Source organism: Ovis aries, chromosome X (genome assembly GCF_016772045.2).
Source record: "Ovis aries strain OAR_USU_Benz2616 breed Rambouillet chromosome X, ARS-UI_Ramb_v3.0, whole genome shotgun sequence".
Lineage (NCBI taxonomy): Eukaryota > Metazoa > Chordata > Mammalia > Artiodactyla > Bovidae > Ovis > Ovis aries.
The window spans coordinates 6,534,007-6,553,640 of NC_056080.1; the positions used below are offsets into that span (position 1 = coordinate 6,534,007).

At 51.7% G+C, this 19,634-nt stretch overlaps 1 long non-coding RNA gene across 1 annotated transcript; it reads right to left on the minus strand.

The window, feature by feature from the left end:
* Positions 1-1,264: 1,264 nt before the first annotated feature.
* LOC132658844 (uncharacterized) lies at positions 1,265-12,219 on the minus strand. The gene is made up of 2 exons (XR_009598921.1): positions 2,155-12,219; positions 1,265-2,022 (listed from the first exon to the last, which is right to left on the minus strand). It is a non-coding gene; the product is annotated as an uncharacterized LOC132658844 (long non-coding RNA).
* Positions 12,220-19,634: the final 7,415 nt, after the last annotated feature.

Here is a 19,634-nt window from a genome sequence, read left to right on the forward strand (position 1 = left end):
ACCACTATGCCACCCACGTTATATATAATCGATTTCAAAAATAATGACCTTTTGTATAACTTTACCTGTAATATTTATCTTATGCATAATAATACAGTTAGGTCTGCTGCTGATACTGCTGCTGAGTCGCTTCACTCGTGTCCGACTCTGTGTGACCCCAGAGACGGCAGCCCACCAGGCTCCCCCGTCCCTGGGATTCTCCAGGCAAGAACAGTGGCGTGGGTTGCCATTTCCTTCTCCAGTGCATGAAAGTGAAAAGTGAAAGTGAAGTCGCTCAGTCGTGTCCGACTCTTAGCAACCCAATGGATTGCAGCCCATCAGGTTCCTCCGTCCATGGGATTTTCCAGGCAAAAGAGTACTGGAGTGGGGTGCCACTGCCTTCTCCATACATTTAGGTCATTTTATGGTATAAATAAAATGGCTTCCCTCATAACTCAGTTGGTAAAGAATCTGCCTGCAATGCAGGAGACCTGGGTTCAATTCCTGGGTCGGAAAGATCCCCTGGAGAAGGAAATGGGCACCCACTGCTCAGTCGTGTCCAGCTGTTTGTGGCCCTTTGGACTGTAGCCCCCACCAGGCTCCTCTGTTCGTGAGATTTTTCAGGCAAAAATGTATCCCTGGGGACCTGTTAAATTTGGAAACTGCCAAGTACCAAGCAAAGCGAATTAAGACATGAGATACTCACTTTTCTTGGGGACGAGCAAGACTCAGAGACAATTGCAAGAATCTGGGAAATATTCAAAGAAAGTCCTTTTACATTTTTCAGCAAAATATCCCTCCACGGAATGTTCCCCAGAAACACAGAAGCAAAGTCCCCAGGGACCTTAATCCTCTGGAGGAGTGAGAAATACCAGGTATGTAAATTTCACTCTCATTGAGCATGATGGGGAATGGGAGCAGGATGCACGGTCACTTCCAGGGTGAGATTGCAAAGCTGAAGGAATTCTACAATTGAAGTTAAAGTCCATCATCTGTAGAGTCCAGCTAATGAAATGGGAAGTTATTCCGGGTGGGCCTGCCCTAATCAGGTGTTGGCATCCAAACCATTTAAAATGGCGGAAACACAGCCTGGTTGCCTCTGAGGAAGCCAATTGCCTGGTGGGAAAAAAGAAGCCGTTTGGCAGGAATTGGCATGTGGCTTCTGAGTGGTGAAGGTATGGATGCTGTCAGTCTAATGAAATGAGAAGAGTATTCTAGGTGGGCCTGACCTTGGAAGAAAAGCTATGACAAACCTACACAGCATATTAAAAAGCAAAGACATCACTTTACCGACAAAGGTCTGTATTCAAAGCTATAGTCACGTATGGATGTGAGAGTTGAACCATAAAGAAGGTTGAGCACTGAAGAATTGATGCTTTCAAACTATCTTGAGAGTCCCTTGGACAGCAAGGAGATCAAACCAATCCATCTTAAAGGAAATCAACCCTGAATATTCATTGGGAGGAATGAAGCTGAAGCTCCAATACTCTGGACACCTGATGTGAAGAGCCAAATCATTGGAAAAGACCCTGATGCTGGGAAAGATTGGAAGAGAATGGGGCAACAGAGGATGCGATGGTTGGATGGCATCACCGACTCCATGGACATGAGTTTGAGCAGGCTTCAGGAGATGGTGAAGGGCAGGGAAGCCTGGCGTGCTGCAGTTCACGGGGTCGCAGAGAGTTGGGCATGATTTGGCAACCGAACAACAACCGACCACAGTAAAGCGTGCCTCTCTACCCCATGCAGACAATGATGTATGTTCTGTGCTTAAATGTTATTGCTCTGTTCGTTTCCGAGGGCTGCTGTGAGCTGTGACCCCAAAAAGAACAGAAATGTATACCCTCACTGTTCTGGAGACCAGAAAGTCTGAAACCAGCCAAGGCGTGGGTGCATTTCGGTTCCTTCCGAGTGCTCCCAGGAAGGATCTGCTCCGGGTCTGTCGGCAGGCTTTCTGTGGTTTGCTGACAGTCTGCAGTGTCCCTTTGAAACGGAGCAACAACCTATGGTCCTTGTCTCCCACGCCCTCCGCCTGCCTTCTGTCTGTAGAAAAATAAAATAAGCTTTAGCTGAAGCAGAAGTTTAATCAGAGAAGTAAGAACATGGCAGAACCACACAAAATCAGTCAAGCGAGACTAAATTATGACAGTTGACTCATTAAGCACAGTCAAGTACCTTCAGTTCCTCCCAAAGGGCTGTAGTGAAGTCAGAAAAGGCAACCCACTGCAGTATTCTGGCCTGGAAAAATCCCACGGACAGAGGAGCCTGGTGCGCTACGGTCCATGGGGGTCGCAAAGAGTCGGACACGATTTAACAACGGAGCACGCATTCAAGAGCTATAGAGGTTCTGAGCCACCTCCTGTGAGCTGTCTTGTAGATACTGACACCGCCTACCAGGGGGAGAAGTTAACAACGTCATGGCCAGGCTGTAGGCATGACATAGGCTGTCCCAGATCTGAGAACTGGCCTCAAGGAATGGGAACAAACTGACCTTGCAACTGAAGATTGATTGTACCTAAAACAACCAAGATGGGGCTGGTCAGACCACTGGTGACCGACCTGAGGATGACTGTCAGAGCTGACTGTGCTCTTTCCACGTGTAGCCCCCCTCCGACGTCCGTCTACCTAGGTATCCATCTGTTCATCGATCCATCCATCTACCCATCTGTCCAAACATCCGGGGACTCATCCACCCACTCATCCAGCAGTCCATCCATCCATCCATCCATACATCATCCATCCATACATACATCATCCATCCATCTATTCATCCATCCATTTACCCATCCATCATCCATCATGCATCCATCTATCCATCCATCCATCCATCTATCCATCGCACCATCCATCATCCATCCATCCATAAATATATATTCCATTATCTATTCATCCATCCACCCATCTGTCCATCTCTCCACCCATCCATCTCACCATCCATCATCCATCCATCCATGCATACATCATCCACTCCCCCATCCATCCATCCATCCACCCATCTATCCATTTTTCCACCCATCCATCTGTCCACCCAATCACTCACTCATGCATCCAGCTGTCCACTGGTCTGACTATCCATCCATCCACCTGCGCATCTGCGTCCACTCATCTGTCCATGCCTCCATCCATCTGGGCGTCCGTATGTGCACCACGCACCCACCTCTCCATCTGCCCATTGGGCCACGCCTCTGTCCATCCACCTCACAGATCCATGCCTCTCAAGACTTGTTGTTTCACTCGCTAAGTCACGTCCAACTCTTTGTGACCTCGTGGACAGTAGCTCCCCCACCCAGGCTCCTCTGTCCGTGGGATTCTCCAGACGAGAGTACTGGGGCGGGTTGCCATGCCCTCCTCCAGGGGGATCTTCCCGACCCAGGGATCAAACCCGGGTCTCCTGCATGGCAGGTGGACTCTTTACCACTGACGGAAGGTCGCTCAGCCATGTCCGACTCTTTGCGACCCCATGGACTGTAGCCTACCAGGCTCCTCTGCCCATGGGATTTTCCAGGCAATAGTACTGGAGTGGGTTGCCATTTCCTTCTCCAGGGGACCTTCCCCAGCCAGGGATTGAACCCACATCTCCTGCATTGCAGGTGGACTCTACAGAGTCACCAGGAAATCTCGAGACTTTAGTCAGAACCACTCCTTTCCACCAGGTGGCGCATGCACCTCCTTAAGGAACTGGAGGGAGCTCCCTTAGATATCCTTTGGTCTGGTTTTGAAGCCAACGTTAATTATCCGTCCTTAGCAAAGGCATCAGCCTGGTCATTCCCCATGAACGTTACCCAGTTCATGGAACCCGTCCGTCCTCTGCACCTCAGCCTCTTGTTAGATCTTTATTTAGTCCAGAACTTTCAATGCAATTTCCCGTGCCCTTTCCTGTTCAGTTGAAAGCTGTGTCCAGCTCTCTGCAACCCCATGGACTACAGCCCGCCAGGCCTCCCTGTCCTTTACTGTCTGACAGAGTTTGCTGAAACTCATGTCCATTGAGCCGGTGATGCCATCCAACCATCTCATCCTCTGTCGTCCCCTTCTTCCCCTGCCTTCAATCTTTCCCAGCATCAGAGTCTTTTCCAATGAGTTAGCTCTTTGCATCAGGTGGCCAAAGGCTTGGAGTTTCAGCTTCAGCATCAGTCCTTCCCATGAATATTCAGGACTGATTTCCTTTAGGATAGACTGGTTTGATCTCCCCGCTTTTGTAGGGACTCTGAAGAGTCTTCTCCAGCACCACAGTTCGAAAGCATCAATTCTTCAGCGCTCAGCCTCCTTTGTGGTCCAGCTCTCACATCCATTCGTGGCCACTCCGCAGCATAATAAAAAGTCGCCCTGTGAATGGAAGACAGAGCAGAGAATCCAGTCTCTGCTCTGCTGGAGTTGGGTGCACAAGTTCGTCTGATTCTCCAAAGGAGGTTGGACAAATTCTATTACATACCGCTTTCAACGTGCCCACATTGTCTTTGCGTCTGCAATCTCGATGTTGGTAATTCGTCCTATGGAATGATTTTCCCGCAGATACACAAGAGCATATGTGTAAGTTGTATTCCGTACGTTTGTGTGGCCGCTCCGCAAGGTGGCGCTAGGGGTAAAGAATGCGCGTACCCATGTAGGAGATGCAAGTTCAATCCCCGGGTCGGGAAGATCCCCTGGAGGAGGGCGTGGCAACCCACTCCAGTGTTCTGGCCTTGAGAATCCCATGCACAGAGGAGCCTGGCAGGCTGCAGTCCATGGGGTCGCAAAGAGACGGACGTGACCGCGTGGCCGGGCTTGCACGCACACACACAGTCCCTGTGGGTGTAAAAGGCGTGTGCGCAGTGAAGGCGTCTGTCTGCAGGCGACCGGAAATTGGAGACAGCCCTCAGGCACACACAGGATGCCGAGTAAGCTCTTGCAGTAACGGCTACGCTGAGTCAGGCTCGGGTGTGCTCACCCACCCACGCGCTCGCGGGAAGACCTTACACTGCAGACCTGTGACGCCTCCCACTGGTGTCGTGCCTCGACGTTCCCACGTGGCTCCACACCAGGATCGGCAGCGTGGGGCGGGGGCGGGGGCGGCTGCCGTGTCGAAGGTGCCGAGCGGAGGATGAGGATGGGATGAAGGCCTCGCAGCTCGATCAGGGGTGTCCGGTTGGATTGCACCTGAGGTCCCACGCTCTGGCTACCAGCTGAGGGCAGTGACATGAGCTGAGGGGGAAACCCACAGGGGAAGGGACACGCTGGAGTAGGAAGGAGGCAAGAGAGTCCAGTCGGGTTGAGTTAGTTCGGAGACACCAGCAGCCTTAAAGGAGCTGTCCCGTAAGGTAAGGAGTCCAGGGTGAGTCTACAGCAGAAAAAGGTCATGATATAGGAGGAGCTTGCCCAGGACAGGAGCAAAACTGGGCACAATCCATTAGTCCACACGTCTGTCCCTCAATTCATCCATCCGTCCATCCATCCACCCACCAGTCCATTTATCCATCTATCCACCAACTCAGTTATCCATCCATCCACCGGTTCAGTTATTCATCATCCATCCATCCATCCATCCACCAATTCACTTATCCATCATCCACCCATCCACCCCTCCCTCCATCCATCCACTAACTCAGTTATCCATCCATCCATCCATCCACCAATTCAATTATCCATCTATCCACTACTTCAACTATCCATCCACCCCTCCATCCATCCATCCACCTACTAGTTCATTTATCTACCCATCTATCCACCAACTCACTTATCCATCCATCCACCAATTCAGTTATCCATCATCCACCCATTCACCCATCCATCCATCCATCTATCCATCCACCAATTCACTTATCCATCATCCACCCATCCACCCATCCATCCATCCATCCAGCAACTTAGTTATCCATCCACTAACTTAGTTATCCATCCATCCACCCACCAATTCAATTATCATCCAGCCAGCCATCCACCCATCTACCCATCCATCCATCCATCTACCAATTCAATTATCCATCATCCACCCTTCCACCCATCCATCCCTCCATCCACTAACTCAGTTATCCATCCAGCCAGCCACCAATTCGATTATCCATCATCCATCCATCCATTCCCCCATCCATCCACCCACCAGTTCATTTATCCACCCATCTATTCACCAACTCAGTTATCCATCCATCCACCAATTCACTTATCCTTCATCCACCCATCCACCCCTCCCTCCATCCATCCACTAACTTAGTTATCCATCCACTAACTTAGTTATCCATCCATCCACCCACTAACTTAGTTACCCATCCATCCATCCACCAATTCAATTATCCATCATCCACCCTTCCACCCACCCATCCATCCATCCATTCACCAATTCGATTATCCATCATCCATCCATCCATCTACCCATCCATCCACCCACCAGTTCATTTATCCATCCATCTACCCACCAACTCAGTTATCCATCCATCCACCCATCTCTCCACTAGTTCAATTATCCATCTACCCATCCATCCACTCATCATCTATCCACCAATTCAATTATCTATCCAACCATCCATCCATCCACCAATTCAATTATCCATCCACCAGTTCAATTATCCATCCATCCATTCATGCCAGCATCAATGCGTCACAATATGCATGGAGTATTGTTCACCAGGGAAGCTCCCCTGAAGCTCAGCATCCAATATTTATCAGTACTCAAACACATACTAGCCACCTGTCTGTTCTGAAGTCTCCAGCCCCTCCCGGAAGTTCAGGAAACTAATATGTGCAGTCTCTGTCTTCCCCTGGAGTTTGGATCTTACATGGTGTGTCCCAAAGTCTCTATCATAAACTGCATCATTAAAGGGTCCAGTTACTTAAGCCCCCAAATAAACAAAGGCATGGCTCTGAGAAGGAAACTCCAGGGGCCTGGAGGCAAAGGCAGACCTGTCTTCCGTGTGGTCCAGTCACTCAAACTCATGTCCATCGAGTCGGTGATGCCCTCCAACCATCTCATTTTCTGTCACCCCCTTCTCTTCCTGCCCTCAATCTTTCCCAGCATCAGGGTCTTTTCCGTTGAGTCAGCTCTCCACATCAGGTGGCCAAAGGATTGGAGCTTTGGATGTGTCTTTGAGTCAGGTCAAGTCTTGACTGCATACACGCCAGGGGCTTCCCTGGTAGCTCAACGATAGAGAATCCACCTGCCTGGAACCCTGCAAGACACACAGGGTTCGATCCCTGGGTGGGGAAGATCCCCTGGAGACAGGAATGGCAACGCACTCCTGTATTCTCGCCTGGAGAATCCCACGGACAGAGGAGCCTGGCGGGCTCCCATCCACAGGGTCGCCGAGATTGGGACACGACCGAGCCACTGAACAACAACAGCATCTTCACTTCACACGCGCAAAGCACAGAAGAGCTACGGTTTACAGCAGGGCTTTGAAGGAAGATGACAAAGGCTGATAGCCTGCGGAGGTGAAGGCGGAGTACCCGTAGGAGAACAGGATGAGAGCTTCAAAGGCGGGAGGGACCACAGGGCTGGTTGAAGGAAGCTGAGATGAACCTGGCCTCCTGGTGCAGACAGGGTTCCTCTGCACGGAGCCCAGGGGGCAGTAGCCCAAGGTCCTTATGAGGACTTTCCCTGGGGGCGAGGAGCTCAGAGCCCTCTGGTGGAGTTCCCCCGGAGAACAATATCCTGGCTGATCAACACGAAGCCAAACCGTACCCCGGCCGGCAGCTTCCAGGTGGAGGCTGTGGTTAGAGCTCGCTGTGATAAGTTCACGTTCATCTCACACTTCCCTTCGCCTACGTGGCCCATCATGAGATTGTAGACAGACACACAAGGTGCTTCCTGGAGCAGGAGGTCGCTTCAGCAAGGGCCCTCCCCGCTCCAGGCATGCAAAGCTGAGCTGTATTTTCAGGGTGGTTGTTCCCACTTTGCACACATGAGTCATGTCCTCAGGCTTTGCAGTCTTCTCCATCATTTCTCAAAAGCGTTCCTCACAGCTCCACAGTCTTTCTCCCCCAGATCTACACAGGGAGCACCAGAATCACCATGTTTTCCGTATCTATCTATTTGTATTGAAGTGTTGTTTTCAGTTCAGTTCAGTCGCTCAGTCGTGTCCGACTCTTTGCGACCCCATGGACTGCAGCATGCCAGGCCTCCCTGTCCATCACCAACTCCTAGAGCTTACTCAAACTCATGTCCATCGAGTCAGTGATGCCATCCAGCCATCTCATCCTCTGTCGTCCCCTTCTCCTCCCGCCCTCCATCTTTCCCAGCATCAGGGTCTTTTCCAAAGAGTCAGTTCTCCCCATCAGGTGGCGAAAGTATGGGAGCTTCAACGTCAGCATCAGTCCTTCCAATGAATCGTCAAGACTGATTTCCTTTCGTATAGACTGATTGGATCTCCTTGCAGTCCAAGGGACTGTCAAGTCTTCTCCAACACCACAGTTCAAAATTATCAGCTCTTCAGGGCTCAGCTTTCTTTATAGTCCAGCTCTCACATCCATACACGACCACTGGATCCACCATAGCTTTGACGAGATGGACCTTTGTTGGCCAAGTAATGTCTTTGCTTTTTAACATGCTGTCGAAGTTGGTCATAACTTTTCTTCCAAGGAGCTAGTGTCTGTTAATTTCATGGGTGCAATCACCATCTGCAGTGATTTTGGAGTCCAAGAAAAAGTCTCTCACTGTTTCCATTGTTTCCCCATCTATTTCCCATGAAGTGATGGGACTGGATGTCATGATCTTCATTTTTTTAATGTTGAGTTTCAAGCCAGCTTTTTCGCTCTCCTCTTTCACTTTCATCAAGAGGCTTTTAGCTCCTCTTCACTTTCTGTCATAAGGGTGGAGTCATCTGCACATGTGAGGTGATTGATATTTCTCCCGGCAATCTTGATTCCAGCTTGTGCTTCCTCCAGCCCAGCGTTTCTCATGATGTACTCTGCATATAAGTTAAATAAGCAGGGTGACAATATACAGCCTTGACGTACTCCTTTCCCTATTTGGAACCAGTCTGTTGTTCCATGTCCAGTTCTAACTGTTGCTTCCTGACCTGCATACAGATTTCTCAGGAGGCAGGTCAGGTGGTCTGGTATTCCCAGCTCTTCAAGAATTTGATTTACAATGTTGTTAATTCCTGTTGTACAGCAAAGCGATTTGGCTATATGTATATGTGCATTCTTTTCTTAATATTCTTTTCCATTATGGTTTATCAAACAGGAAAAGGAGTATGTCAAGACTGTATATTGTCACCCTGCTTATTTAACTTCTATGCAGAGTACATTATGAGAAACGCTGGGCTGGAAGAAGCACAAGCTGGAATCAAGATTGCCGGGAGAAATATCAATCACCTCCGATATGCAGATGACACCACCCTTATGGCAGAAAGTGAAGAGGAACTAAAAAGCCTCTTGATGAAAGTGAAAGTGGAGAGTGAAAAAGTTGGCTTAAAGCTCAACATTCAGAAAATGAAGATCATGGCATCTGGTCCCATCACTTCATGGGAAATAGATGGGGAAACAGTGGAGACACTGTGAGACTTTATTTTTGGGCTCCAAAATCACTGCAGATGGTGACTGCAGCCATGAAATTAAAACACGCTTACTCCTTGGAAGAAAAGTTATGATCAACCTAGATAGCATATTCAAAAGCAGAGACATTACTTTGCCAAAAAAGTTCCATCTAGTCAAGGCTATGGTTTTTCCAGTGGTCATGTATGGATGCGAGAGTTGGACTGTGAAGAAAGCTGAGCGCCAAAGAATTGATGCTTTTGAACTGTGGTGTTAGAGAAGACTCTTGAGAGTCCCTTGGACTGCAAGGAGATCCAACCAGTCCATCCTAAAGATCAGCCCTGGGATTTCTTTGGAGGGAACGATGCTGAAGCTGAAACTCCAGTACTCTGGCCACCTCATGCGAAGAGTTGACTCACTGGAAAAGACTCTGATGCTGGAAGGGATTGAGGGCAGGAGGAGAAGGGGACGACCAAGGATGAGATGGCTGGATGGCATCACAGACTCGATGGACGTGAGTCTGAGTGAACTCCGGGAGATGGTGATGGACAGGGAGGCCTGGCGTGCTGCGATTCACGGGGTCGCAGAGAGTCGGACACGACTGAGCGACTGCACTGAACTGAACTTATCATAAGATCCTTTTTAATTGGAGGAGAATCACTTTATGGTGTTGCGTTAGTTTCTGCTGAACAAGAGGTGAATCGCCTAATCTTATGCACGTATCTCCTCTCTCTTGAGCCTCCCCCACCCACCCCTCTGGTCATCAAGAGCACCGAGCTAAGCTCCCGGAGCTATAGAGCAGCTTCTCACCGAATGTCTGGTTTCACACACAGTCATGTATATGTTTCAGGTCTTCTTAGGTGGCTCAGCGGGTAAAGGACCCGCCTGCCCACGCAGGAGACGTAAGAGACGCCGATTCGATCCCTGGGCGGGGAAAATCCCCTGGAGGAGGGCGTGGCCACACACTGCAGTGTTCTTGTGGGGAATCCCCTTTCATACAGGAGCCTGGCGGGGCTCCACAGGGCCGCGAAGCGTTGGACACGACTCAGCACACACACACGCGCGTATGTATCAATGCCACTCTCTCCGTTTTTCCTGTCTTCTCCACCCGCTGTGTCCACAAGGACTTCACCAAGGTCTGGAAGCTCAGTCGTGTCCGACTCTTTTTCTTGCCTTGAGAAAATCCCCACGAGGAAGTCTTTCTATTTAATAAAGGACACCAGCCCGAGCTCTCCCTTTCTCCTTCCTGAAAGGAAAGCTGAGATATGTATGGCTCCCTTGGAGACTTTCTGACCCCGTCCCTTTCTCTCCCGCCGATGGTACAACACGTGCATCATCTCTGATTTGGGGATTTGCGGACACAGACCCTTGAGGGCTGGTGCGAGGCAGCCAGAAGTTGCCCCAAGTCCCTGGAAATTGTCCAGGGGCTGATTGGACAAGGAGGGGTGATCCGTGTCCAGCCCTTGTTGATGGTGAGCACGCAAGAATCAAAAAGGTTCCGTGAGAAAGGACCCAGGGTACCACTCTGGGTTGTTTAAGGTTGCTAAGCAACTGGAGATCGGGGAGGACATTTCACTGACAACACAGCCTGAGCTACAGATTCTGGGAATTCATCAGATGCTGATGTGTGAGCGGTGTTATAGATGTGGTCTGAAAGATGCAGGGGGTTTGGCTTACTTCCTTTGTGAGAGGTAGACAGTGACAGGTGAAGCTCAGACAGAGGCTTTGGAACAGGAGAGAAGATACAAATCCAAGAAATGATGTCTTCGGGTCTCTCACCTGAGTCCATGTATATGGCATGCACGCTGTTGCATCCGACTCTTGCGACCCCATGGACTGTAGCCCACCAGGCTCCTCTGCCCATGGGATTCTCCAGGCAAGAATACCGGAGTGGGTTGCCATTTCCTCCTGCAGGGGATCTTCCTGGCCCAGGGATAGAACCTGCGTCTCTCTGTCTCCTGCGTTGGCAGGTGGGTTCCTTACCACAGCCCCACCCGGGAAGCTCCGTGCAGGAGTCTGAGCTCATTGAAGTCATTTGTTTGGTGTGCACCCCAGTTATCTGGGGCCAATATCCTGTTTTTCCCCCAAGTCCTCTCAGGGTGCTCTGTTGGGAGAGGCTATGGGGGCTGAGGACTGGGTCGGGGCAGGGGGTGGTGTGCATTCCGTCCGTTTCAGTCCTGAGGTCCCTGAGGCCTCACGGTCAGGTGACATTGCTGGCTGAATGGCCGCAGTAGTGTTTGTTCTGTGATGCGGAACTCAGTGGTTTTCATTCACGGTTGCAAGGACTGAGAATCCCAGTGACCAGCGAAATGCACTAGGGTCTGAGAAGTCACAGCACTGGCCGCCTTTGTGCTCTTTATCCGTTCATGCACGCACCCATCCATCCACTCATCCATCCATCCACCTACCCATCCATCCATCATCCATCCATCCACTCACCCATCCATCCATCCACCCATCCATCCATTCATCCACCCACTATCTACCCACCCATAAACCTTCTATCCGCCATCCAGCCATCTACCCAGCCACTCATCCAGCCAGCCAGCCAGCCATCATCCACTCATCCATCCATCCCTCTGTTCACCCACACATCCATCCATCCATCAATCCCCACCCACCCATCCATCCATTCACCCATCCATCCATCATCTATCCATCCACTCATCCAGCCAGCCACCAACCCCCCACCCACTCAGCCACCCACTCATCCATCCATCCATCAACCTACCCATCCAACCATCTACCCACTCATCTATCCATCCACCCATCCATTCACTCACCCATCCATCCATCATCCATCCACCCACTCATCCATCCACCCATCCATCAATCCCCCCACCCATCCATCCATCCATTCACCCACCATCCATCATCCATCCACCATCAACCTACCCACCCATCCATCCACTCACCCATCCATGCACACACTCATCCATCCATCCACCCATCCATCCATCAACCTACCCAGCCACCCATCCATCCATCCATCCACCCACTCATCTATCTATCCATCCATCTATCCACCCACCCATTCATCCATCCACTCACCCACTCATCCATCCACCCACACACTCATTTATCCACTCATCCATCCATTCACCCATCCATCCATCCATCCATCCACCATCCACCCATCCATCCATCCACTCATCCATCCATCCATCTACCCATCTATCCATCAACCTACCCAGCCACCCATCCATCCACTCACCCATCCATCCACCATCCACCCATCCATCCACCCACCCACCCATCCGTCCATCCATCCATCCATCAACCCCCTCACCCACTCATCCATCCATTCACCCATCCATCCATCATCCATCCATCTACTCATCCACCCATCCATCAACCTACACACCCACCCATCCATCCACTCACCTATCCATCCACCCATCCATCCACTTATCCGTCCATCCATTAACCTACCCACCCAAGCATCCATTCACCCATCCAACACACTCATCCATCCATCCACCCATCCATCTATCCACCTATCCATCCATCCACCCATCCATCTATCCACCTATCCATCCATCCACCCATCCATCTGGTCACCCATCTATCCGTCATCCATCCACCCACCCATCCATCCATCCACCTTCCTGCCTCTCTACTCTCCCAAACCCTTCTCCAACTCTCCTTCTCCGCACACCTCATCCTCAGTTGAGAGAACTGCCACTTTGCACAAAATTGTCTTGATCAAGGGCCCACCAGTCTCTCTGCTTCATGTTTCATGAACTTCGCCTCGTGCGTCCCATCCTTGTTTAAAATGATACCCCTTGGTTCCTTGTGCATTTCTGCAACAAGTTTCACTCTTCTCAAAGATCGCATGCCAGGAGCCTCGCTCTGCTGATCAGTGAATTTGAGGCTGCTAGTTTTACGGATTCCGCAAGGACGTACGATCAGCAAACCCAGGGAAACCCCCGCCAGTTATTGCTGGCATCTCCCTCTCCCCGAGACAGTACCTAGCTTTGCAGCCCATCTCAGTCACCCAGCCTGGCTCACAGGTAAACTTGCTGCTTCCTACAGCGAGGGGCTGGGTGGGGCCGGCTCTTCACTTCCTGCCTTCTCTCGGTTCCATTTTTCACCTCTTTGCTCACCAAGCATCTTGCAGCTGCTGTGACAATGGCTGACATGCAGAATTGCAGGGATATTTAGGGGCTGGATAGGGCTTCCCTGGTGGCTCAGATGTTAAAGAGTCTACTCACAATGCAGGGTTTGAGCCCTGGGTCAGGAAGTTCCCCTGGAGGAGGAAATGGCAATCCAAGAAATGATGTCTTCGGGTCTCTCACCTGAGTCCATGCATATGGCGTGCACGCTGTTGCGTCCGACTCTTGCGACCCCATGGACTGTAGCCCACCAGGCTCCTCTGCCCATGGGATTCTTCAGGCAAGAATACCAGAGTGGGTTGCCATTTCCTCCTGCAGGGGATCTTCCTGGCCCAGGGATAGAACCTGCGTCTCTCTGTCTCCTGGTTGGCAGGCGGGTTCCTTACCACAGCCCCACCCGGGAAGCTCCGTGCAGGAGTCTGAGCTCATTGAAGTCATTTGTTTGGTGTGCACCCCAGTTATCTGGGGCCAGTATCCTGTTTTTCCCCCAAGTCCTCTCAGGGTGCTCTGTTGGGAGCGGCTATGGGGGCTGAGGACTGGGTCGGGGCAGGGGGTGGTGTGCATTCCGTCCGTTTCAGTCCTGAGGTCCCTGAGGCCTCACGGTCAGGTGACATTGCTGGCTGAATGGCCGCAGTAGTGTTTGTTCTGTGATACGGAAGTCCGTGTTTTTCATTCACGGTTGGAAGGATTGAGAATCCCAGTGACCAGTGAAATGCACTAGGGTCTGAGAAGTCACAGCACTGGCCGCCTTTGTGCTCTTTATCCGTTCATGCACGCACCCATCCATCCACTCATCATCCATCCATCCACTCACCCATCCATCCACCCATCCATCATCCATCCACTCATCCATCCATTCATCCACCCACTATCTACCCACCCATAAACCTTCTATCCGCCATCCAGCCATCCACCCAGCCACTCATCCAGCCAGCCAGCCAGCCATCATCCACTCATCCATCCATCCCTCTGTTCACCCACACATCCATCCATTCACCCATCCATCCATCATCTATCCATCCACTCATCCAGCCAGCCACCAACCCCCCACCCACTCAGCCACCCACTCATCCATCCATCCATCAACCTACCCATCCAACCATCTACCCACTCATCTATCCATCCACCCATCCATTCACTCACCCATCCATCCATCATCCATCCACCCACCACTCATCATTCATCCATCCACCCACTCATCCATCCACCCATCCATCAATCCCCCCACCCATCCATCCATCCATTCACCCACCATCCATCATCCATCCACCATCAACCTACCCACCCATCCATCCACTCACCCATCCATGCACACACTCATCCATCCATCCACCTATCCATCTACACCCCCATCCATCTGGTCACCCATCCATCCATCAACCTACCCAGCCACCCATCCATCCATCCATCCACCCACTCATCTATCTATCCATCCATCTATCCACCCATCCATCCATCCATCCACTCACCCACTCATCCATCCACCTACACACTCATTTATCCACTCATCCATCCATTCACCCATCCATCCATCCATCCATCAACCTACCCAGCCACCCATCCATCCACTCACCCATCCATCCACCATCCACCCATCCATCCACCCACCCACCCATCCGTCCGTTCACCCATCCATCCACCATCCATCCATCTACTCATCCACCCATCCATCAACCTACACACCCACCCATCCATCCACTCACCTATCCATCCACCCATCCATCCACTTATCCATCCATCACTAACCTACCCACCCAAGCATCCATTCACCCATCCAACCCACTCATCCATCCATCCACCCATCCATCTGGTCACCCATCCATCCATCAACCTACCCATCCACCCATCCATCCATCCATCCACCCACTCATCTATCTGTCCATCCATCTATCCACCCACCCATTCATCCATCCACTCACCCACTCATCCATCCACCCACACACTCATTTATCCACTCATCCATCCATCCACCCATCCATCCATCCATCCATCAACCTATCCACCCATCCATCCATCCACTCATCCATCCATCCATCTACCCATCTATCCATCAACCTACCCAGCCACCCATCCATCCACTCACCCATCCATCCACCATCCACCCATCCATCCACCCACCCACCCATCTGTCCATCCATCCATCAACCCACTCATCCATCCATCCACCCATCCATCCATCATCCATCCATCTACTCATCCACCCATCCATCAACCTACACACCCACCCATCCATCCACTCACCTATCCATCCACCCATCCATCCACTTATCCGTCCATCATTAACCTACCCACCCAAGCATCCATTCACCCATCCAACACACTCATCCATCCATCCACCCATCCATCTATCCACCTATCCATCCATCCACCCATCCATCTGGTCACCCATCTATCCGTCATCCATCCACTCACCTACCCATGAACCATCCATCCATCCATCCATCCACCCACTCATCTCTTTATCCATCAATCCATCTATCCACCCACCCATCCACCCACCCATCCATCCATCCACCTTCCTGCCTCTTTACTCTCCCAAACCCTTCTCCAACTCTCCTTCTCCGCACACCTCATCCTCAGTTGAGAGAACTGCCACTTTGCACAAAATTGTCTTGATCAAGGGCCCACCAGTCTCTCTGCTTCATGTTTCATGAACTTCGCCTCGTGCGTCCCATCCTTGTTTAAAACGATACCGCTTGGTTCCTTGTGCATTTCTGCAACAAGTTTCACTCTTCTCAAAGATCGCATGCCAGGAGCCTCGCTCTGCTGATCAGTGAATTTGAGGCTGCTAGTTTTACGGATTCCGCAAGGATGTACGATCAGCAAACCCAGGGAAACCCCCGCCAGTTATTGCTGGCATCTCCCTCTCCCCGAGACAGTACCTAGCTTTGCAGCCCATCTCAGTCACCCAGCCTGGCTCACAGGTAAACTTGCTGCTTCCTACAGCGAGGGGCTGGGTGGGGCCGGCTCTTCACTTCCTGCCTTCTCTCGGTTCCATTTTTCACCTCTTTGCTCACCAAGCATCTTGCAGCTGCTGTGACAATGGCTGACATGCAGAATTGCAGGGATATTTAGGGGCTGGATAGGGCTTCCCTGGTGGCTCAGATGTTAAAGAGTCTACTCACAATGCAGGGTTTGAGCCCTGGGTCAGGAAGTTCCCCTGGAGGAGGAGATGGCAACCCACTCCAGTATCCTTGCCTGCAGAATCCCGTGGACAGCGGAGCTTGGCGGGCTACCGTCCTTGGGGTCGCAAAGAGTCAAACAAGACTGAGAGACTCACACTTTCACTTTTCCCTTTAGAGCTGGAAGAAGTGTTTACTGTGCCATGGGGCCCTTCTCCCTCTGTGCAGAGGGTTTCAGCACCCACCGTGGCCAGAACCCTGACGTCCGGGTCTTTCCATGAATGAACCAGGCCCCTAGCGTTCACTTTGCGTCTCCGCAGCGAGGCAAACAAGCTTTACGGTTCCTTGTGTCGCATGTGGAAAGCAGGTAGGGGAAGATTAGCTTGCAACAGTGGTACCTGCTGGGATGTGTTGCTTGGAAAAGGCCCCTGTGACTCTTAACGTTGAAACTGTTTCTTGGACTCGCTCTCTGTTGCGTCTGTTATCATAATCGCACACAATGGCCCACCTCAGAGAACCCTGCCCCTCTGCCTCGCTGATCAAGCACTTTGTTCAGAACCCCGTCCACCTGTGGATGCCACGAGGGAAGAAATGAACACATCCCCTGCCTGAGGCGCGCCGTCCCAGGAGACGGTGGCCAGACAGATGTCCCTCCTACTTCGTCTCCTCGCCTCCCCACCCCTCCAGTCTCGGTTCTGAGCTGTCCAAAGCCAGGAAATCTTGACAAGAAGGAAGAGGGGATGGGGTCCCTCACTCTGAGCTGTTCTGTCTTCGCCTTGATGAGAGAGGGGGGCCAAGACCTGCCCCAGAGGAAAACCCCGAAACCACACAGAGGTGGGTGTCGTCTGTGGGTGGCCCCACAACCCCCAGGTTGTCTCAGAATTAACCCACTCCCCACCGCAAAGCAAGCCACGCTCGCGGGGAGAGTCTGGGGGTAGCCTTAGGGCTCCCTTCTCTCTGCGGCTGAGCCCTGGGGCCTGAAGACTTATGCTAACCTTGTGACTGAAGTGGAAACACTCTCTGCAGAGGTTAATTCATGCAATAATCCAGGTGAGGTTCCTCCTGGAGAACAATGGCCCTAAACCCAAGGACAGGGTCCTTGTAAGACAGCGAAGAGGAGAGACACGGGCTCAGAGAAGAAGCCGCTAGGAGACACAGGCAGAGACGGGAGGGAGGCGGCCACCAGCCCAGGGATGGACGCCTGGAGCCCCCAGAAGCTGGAAGAGGCGGGAAGGTGCCTCCCCTGGAGCCTCTGGATGGAGCTTAGCCCTGGGACCCCTTGGCCTCGGACGTGTGGTTCCCAGGACTCGGGGATAATAGATTCCAATTATTTTAATATGTCCAGCTTATGTCATTTGTACCAGCTGGTTGGGCTTCCCAGGTGGCGCTAGTGGTAAAGAACCTGCCTGGCAATGCAGGAGAGAAAAGAGATGTGGGTTTGATCCCTGGGTCTGGAAGATTCCCTGGAGGAGGGCATGGCAACCCACTCCAGTGTTCCTGCCTGGAGAATCCCATGGACAGAGGGCTGCAGTCCATGGGGTCGCGAAGAGTCAGACACGACTGAAGTGACTTAGCACAGACACACACCCTCAGCGACCCCCACAGCGGTATTATTTAAGACATGCAAGATTTCGAGTCTTTTGGGGGTGCAGAGAAATCCGGGTTCTGGAGACCCTGGGCCAGGAGACCCAGAGGGCAGAGACAGAGCTGGCAGGGGAGGGTTTGTTCTTGGGGGGCTGTGTCCTTGGCTAGGAGCCTGCACACCTCCATACGGTCCAGCCTTGTTGAGGTGGGTCCTCGAGCATCTCAAGGAGCCCAGGACTTGCTTTCAGTTACAGGATCAGCGCTGCCGTGAGACAAACCGTCGTGAGGAACTCACGCCCGAGGGGCTTTAGAATCTGAAACGGGTGAGTCAAGTGCGAGCTACGGATTCTGCATCCTCCGTCAGTTTCGCCTTTTGTTTTCGCTTGCGGACAGCCATCTCCAGGGTCTCGTCGGTTTTGTGTGCAGCCAGCCGCGTTCTGCTTGCCAGGACCATCCAGGCCACCCAGGGACCCTGTTTCCTCGTCAGATATCCCATCTGCTCCCTGGGCTCTGGGCTCTTGTTGGTGAGCCAGAAGGGACCCAGCAGGGGACTCGAAAGCCCTGGGGCAGTTGGCGCTCTCAAGGACAGAGTCTGTCTGATTCTTGCCTTTTTTTTTTTTTTAAATTTCGGTGAAATCCACAGAGCATTCAATGAATCATTTCAAAATCCACAGCGTTGTGTTGTGCATTTTTTGACTTTATCGAGGTTTGGAACATCTCCATCCCCCCACAAAGACACACCACCCCAATAAGCCATCCCCCTTCCCCCAGCCCCTGGCACCACAAAGCCACTTCCTCCGTCTGTACATCTGCCTGTTCTGGACGTTTCCTACAGATGGAATCACACACTGTGCGTCCTTCTGTGTCTGACTGTCTCACTGAGCAGCGTGTCTTCAGGGTCCATCCACGTTGCGCCCTGTGTCAGAGCCTCACTCCTTTTCATGGCTGCGTAATATTCCACTGTGTGGATGGACCCATGCCATTTATCCATCATCCATCCGTCCATCTATCCTTTAATTCACCTACTTATCCATCCACCCACATAACCATCCATCCATCCATCCGTCCACCCACATAACCATCCATCCATCCATCCGTCCACCCACCCACCTGCCCATCATCCATCCACCCACCCACCCACCCATCCATCATTCATCCATCCTCCATCCATCCATCCACCCATCATCCACTTACCAATCATCCATCCATCCATCCTCCATCCATCCATCCATCCACCCATCTACCCATCCATCCACTCATCTATCCATCATCCATCCTTCATCCACCCATCCATCCTTCCATCCAACCATCCATCATCCACCAATCCACCCACCCATCATCTGCTTATCAACCACCCCTCCGTGCATGGACACGGGTTGTTTCCAGCTTTGGG